This window comes from Lactuca sativa, chromosome 5, assembly GCF_002870075.4.
Source record: "Lactuca sativa cultivar Salinas chromosome 5, Lsat_Salinas_v11, whole genome shotgun sequence".
Taxonomy (NCBI): Eukaryota; Viridiplantae; Streptophyta; class Magnoliopsida; order Asterales; family Asteraceae; genus Lactuca; species Lactuca sativa.
The window spans coordinates 207,759,739-207,766,029 of record NC_056627.2 but is presented as its reverse complement, the minus strand read 5'-3'; positions in this window follow the sequence as shown (position 1 = coordinate 207,766,029).

Sequence of the window (6,291 nt, the reverse complement as noted above, 5' to 3'; positions counted from 1 at the left end):
ACCCAATATAGATCTATACACAACTATTCGGTTCTCCCTGCGTGAGACTCTGGTTACAATTTACAGGACTTTTTGAATTGGTTAGTTTGGAAGTAACCCGAAGCGAATGACTCATAAATTTATTCATTAACAGATTTACGTGAACTAAACTGAAAACCTTTGGTAAATAAGTTTGAGAAGTAAATGATACATAAACTATACCTATTATAGTTTATCCAAAACGTTTGTAATGTATAAGAACTCTTTTATGAAAATGTATTAGTGTTATGAATCCATAAACTATGCTTATTATAGCTTAATATACGTGTTCTAAATGAATGAATAATCTTATCATGAACGACTAAGTTTCAGTTTGTGATGATAAACTAACAAGGAAACACATTCAATATTTAGAACTTATTGTTATACACTTTGCTCAACATAATACAAAGTGTTATGAAAGTTATATGCTCTTAACTAATTTTTAACCTTTCTGCGCTATTTTAGAAAAGTCATAGAAAAATCATACGAAGTCGAAAACTAAATCCGTAAATTCTGAGAGTTCCTAAAATGTGTCTAGTTTACTCATAACTTTTATCATGATTTTTAATGACCTCCAACTTGGGTGAAAAAGTCCATAATCACAGACTGGTCCGGATTGGTGTTTAAAATGATAGGCAGTTTTGTAAAAATCACCATAAATTGTAGACAAATCGTATGGAGATGTGCAAATAGTCATTTTAAAGCTAAGAACTGGAACTACTTACACCTAAAACAGTTTTGAAAACAAAAATGTTTAAGTTGCCCAAAACAGTCCGTGAATGGAGTCCAACTTTTCTGATGAAAGCTGTTGGAAAATTTTAGTTATGTTCTTGGTGTTTTAACTTGTATTCCCCCCCCCCCCCCCCCCTAAAACTTAAGAAACCATGAAAATGTAGGGGTATGAACTCAACTTGAGTGATTTTAATATATGGATGATGGAGAAAAGAAGTGTTCAACTCAAGAACACTTGGGAGATGCTTGAAGATTTGAGGAGCTAACAACAAATATGACGATATTTGTGTAAGCAATCTATGATTTGGATGAAGGATAGTAGAATATCTTAGTGTAGGAGGAAGATACTTACCAAATGTGGAGGAAAAATCTAAGATCAGCCCTTGAATCTCGAATTTTTAGAGAGAGGAAGTGAGAGAGAAAATATGTTTGATCTTTGGTGGAAGAATGAGAAAATGAGAGGAGTGTGAGGAGAGAGGAGAGTTTTCTAGCCTTTGACCAATTGTGTGGTTGGAAAAATGTGGGAAAAGTACAATGAAGTGACTAGGTATGGGCTGATGGGGAATAGTGACATGGAGTGGGTATGGGAGGTTGCTTGTGTCATAGATTAAAGCAAAGTCAACACTCCACCAATCATATCCCACCCACTCTTCTTGGATAAGGATTATACTCTAAAAACATGATTAATTAATAATTATGGGTCCTTATATGTTAAAATAAAGTTTTTGGTGAAAATCCCGTGTTAAAACAATGAAAAACGGAGCTAAAATGAAATCGTAGTCGAAAACCGGGAAGAAATGCTCTTCCTACGAGGCTTCTCGGATTGGGACGGAGGTTCGGTCCTCCTGAGGCTAGGCGCGAGGCGAAATGAAGCGAAACAGCAAGAGGCAAAGAGCAGGTTCGGTCCGAAGCATCAGGAGCGAAATAGACCGAAGGGCAATATGGAGCGAAATGGACCGAGACTCGGGTTCAGGTCTTGTGCGAGGTTCGGGCCCAAAAGGGAGGTTCGCTTCTGACACTTCGCTTCTGACAAGTTCGGCTCCTTAAGAGGGTTCGGCTCCTGAAGAGAGGTTTCGGGTCCTTAAGCCTGTTTTACTCGTTTTTACCCCGTTTTAAGCCGTTTTTGACCTGGTTAAGGGTCGGGATGGCCCGAAAGACTACAAAAAGTTTAAGGAACTTTTGAGAGAGATTTGGGAGAGATCTCACATTCTTGGAGAGATTTCTCATACAAAGAGAGATTTGGGAGAGATTTCACATACTTAGAGAGATTTGGGAGAGATTTCACATTCTTGGAGAGATTTCTCATACAAAGAGAGATTTGGGAGATATTTCACATTCTTGGAGAGATTTCTCATACTTAGAGAGATTTGGGAGAGATTTGACATATGTGGAGAGATTTGGGAGAGATTCTCGATAAAGAGAGATAGAGTGAAAACGATTGAGAGAGGTTACATGTGTGACAAATGTAAGTGTCCGGCTTCGCAATGCAAGGTCCGTAAACCCTGTTAAGCCTTGTTTAAGGATCTTACACACTCCCGATGAGTATGCAACATTGTTTTATCGGTTTGACTCGTCACTTACCACAATTTTAGGTTAAGAAGATCTAGATGTACGTACTTTTTGATTTATGATCTCTCATTAGAATAGCGAGTTCTTTAGAAATTATATAACGTAAACTCTAGTACCCACGGGCAAATTGAGTCGAACGGTTTGACTTGTTGACTTCAGTTGACTTTGACTTGACCGGAAATTGACGGTTGTCACACTTAATCCTATTCGGTTGAGGACCACCTAACGATTAATCCCCGATTAATCGGCCGCCTAGACCGATTTTTACAACACAGGTTAAAACACTTAGGATAAATAACATTTCCAAGGAATTTCATCAACCCATTCAAGTGGTTAGGCTTGGAAATCTTCACACCATCCTCTAAAAAAACCCACAAAGCCACTCGAGGTGAGTTTATACCCCCACATTTTGAGTTTTTCATGTTTTAGTGGGGGGGGGGGGGTTTACTAAGAGTCAAAATTTGTTTATCATATAAATACTTGCTTGTTTCATCTTTATGATAAAGTATATGCCATTATTTGCATACGATGTGATTATTACTAGCTTTTGTACAAGTATTTGTGATATATTAGTTTTCAAATGCAAAAATAACAGAAACAAAACATGATCTATATTATAAAAATCATGAGAAAAAATTATGATTTGCAAAACTACAAGGGTTTTGGAAGCTTTTTACCAAAATATAGTTTTTCCTACAAAAAGGAGTACATTCAAGTTATTTCACTATTTTGTGGGTTAAAACCCAAAAATATGATGTTGGATCTTACATTTTGAACTAAAAAAGATGATTACTATGTATTTATATAAATGATTATATAAATGTTTTTGACACACAAACATGATAAACTATAACTAGTATAGTTTGGGAGTCGCAAAACTACACTATCATTACAAAAGAAACCTCTAATTATTTAAAGGTATAATTAGTCCATCTACAAGAAAGAGGAGTTTTCAGTTCACGTAAATCGATTGATACTGGTTGTGATACATTTTGCTTCACCGTACCCACCAGAGTACACATACTAAGACCTGCATTATAACTAGAGTCTCTTGTAGTGAGAGCATGATACTTGTATATAGATCTATACGGGATTAACAACCCTGCACCTAAATTGTTAGCTACAGTTAGACTAGCAGGTCTGGGGTGACAAATGTCGTAACAGTTCCGACGTCTGTAGCGCGTCGTTCAGGCAACTAGTCGCATTAGTATGGTTATAATAACTCACATAGGGTATCCATAAAACATTTGATTTACGGGGTAACATACATTTCAAGTAGTTTTATATAAAGTTAAAACTTCATTACATCATTTTATAGTATAGTATTACTTACATTATGAGTCTTGGAACTTAAGACTTCCAGCTCATTTTTAAGAAAATATTGGATTTTCTGGAAGTAACACTATCCTTTTTACGAAACAGTTACAACCCTTTTTCATAAAAAAATGCTTATGAACTCACCAACTTAATTGTTGACATTTTTCAAAATTATTTGTATTATCAGGAAATCAGTAAACAGGTATACAAAAACATTTTTGGAGGATGGGACGTCGTCACATCACGTTATTCATTTTTGTCACATACATCTGATATCATGTAAACAATATATGAATACAATGTAAACTTGTTAAATATTCAATGCAATTGTTGTGATGCGTGTTTCATTTATATTCAATTGTTATGATACTGTAAAATGACGTCCTTCGCCCCCGGATGTTTCCTTTGTTCCGGTTCCGGGGTGTGACAGATGAGATGGTATTGCATATGGGAAATAGAGCACGAGTTGCAGTCCAAGCAATAGGACATTTTGATTTACAATTACCATCTGGTATGTACTTAACATTAAACAATGTGTGTTTGATTACCTCTATTACTAGAAATATTGTACCAGTTTCCGGTTTAAGAAAATCTGGTTTTAATTTTCAATCTGTTGATGATAATATTCATTCCTTCTTAGATGGAATATTCTATTTTAAGGCTAGAATGATAAATGGAATTTATGAATTAAACCTAGATGACACCTCAAACAATAAGTCCCTTTATCATGTTCACACTAAATGGCTCAAACAAGATTTGAATCAAACATATCTATGGCATTGTCGCCTTGGTCACATAAACAAGAAGCGGATATCTCGACTCTAAAAGAGTGGACTTTTAAGGGCAAATGACATTGAGTCATTTGACATATGTGAATCTTATATTTGTGGAAAGATGACAAAATCCCCTTTCTTTGGAACAAATGAAAGGGCGAGTGTTTTGTTGAAACGACCCAAAAATACGACCCAAAAATTTTCATTTTTCAATATAATCAAAACCATAATATGAGTATCATAACATAAAAACATATGCGATGTATCCCAATCATAATAAAATACTGTGCGGAAAACTGTATCATACTACATCAAATCCAAATCAACTAAAACCATCCCCAGGATAAAAGCTAAGCTGTGGTGTGTGCGATGCTGTCACCCCGAGCTCTTCCCTTTGCTTGCGGAAGTACCTGAAACCAAAACTGAAACTGTAAGCACGAAGCTTAGTGAGCTCCCCCAAAATACCACATACCATACAATAACATATAACACATATTGGGCCTTGCCCACTGCATCGGGCCGAAGCCCGGAAACTGCATCGGACCGAAGTCCGAAACTGACTGGGACCTTGTCCCCTGCATCGGACCAAAGTCCGGAACTAACTGCATCGGACCGAAGTCCGGAACTAACTGGGACCTTGTCCCCTGCATCGGACCGAAGTCCGGAACTAACTGCATCGGACCGAAGTCCGGAACTAACTGGGACCTTGTCCCCTGCATCGGACCGGAGTCCGGAACTAACTGACTGAACATATCATAGCATAACAACTAGCATGAACACATATACTGCATACTACATCGAGCCGTAGCCCGGAACACATAACACGTAACACATAAAACATATCACATAAATCCTGTCTGAGCCACGAAGGCATCAAACATACTAGCTGCTACATCGGACCGAAGTCCGGAAACTACTGCTAACTGGACGGGCCGGCATTGTGGCCTTAGACCCGTCCCTACTTGAAGGAAACTCACCTCGTAAGCTGGCTGCTGAGTGTGTGGCTCGGGAAGCTAACGGCTGCTGCTCCTGAATCTCCTCGGCTACAAGTCCATAAGCACACTCAATCAAATACTAAACACTGCACTTGGGGTAAAATGACTCTTTTACCCTTGGTCAAAGTCAACTCTCTTTGGGCTGACTCGCCGAGTTGGGCCACCCAACTCGCCGAGTCCTACTCTCACTTCTCAGTTCTACACGCTGCTACTCGTCGAGTGTGGCATCGACTCGACGAGTACCCTCTTGATCCAAGAACTCAGACAATCTTCATCCGACTCGCCGAGCCGTATGAACAAACTCGACGAGTTGTTCATGATCCTAAGAAGATTGCCTTGGACTCGCCGAGTTGTATGAACAACTCGCCGAGTCCCTCCATCACTGAGTCTACCCTCAACTCGCTGAGTCCACTCTCTAACTCACTGGATTCACTCGACACTGATCAAAATGAAGGACTCGGGAACTCGCGACCCAACTCGCCGAGTCGTTCTTCCCGACTCGCCGAGTTGCCGCCATGCAACTGATTTTTACTCGATTTTGTTTGAATCCAACACATACAATTGATAGATCTGAGTCCAATAAGCTGATTTACCACGTAAAGTTTCCAACTTTACGTGCACAACCTCATGAATAAGGGAAATAAGGCTAAAAGATGCATAAAATGGGTAGATCTATGATTAATATGCAAAGTAACTCCAAAAAGACAGTAGATCTGGGCTCTACAACACCCCATCATTCAGATCTAAAGATATCTCGACTTATTAAGGCATTCATGCAAACATAAGGCTTGGAACAAGCATCAACTAGCTCTTAGGAGAGCCCTAATGGAAGTTTAAAGCATATAACAAGAGGGGAACTCCGAAAATACCTCAAATAACTCAGA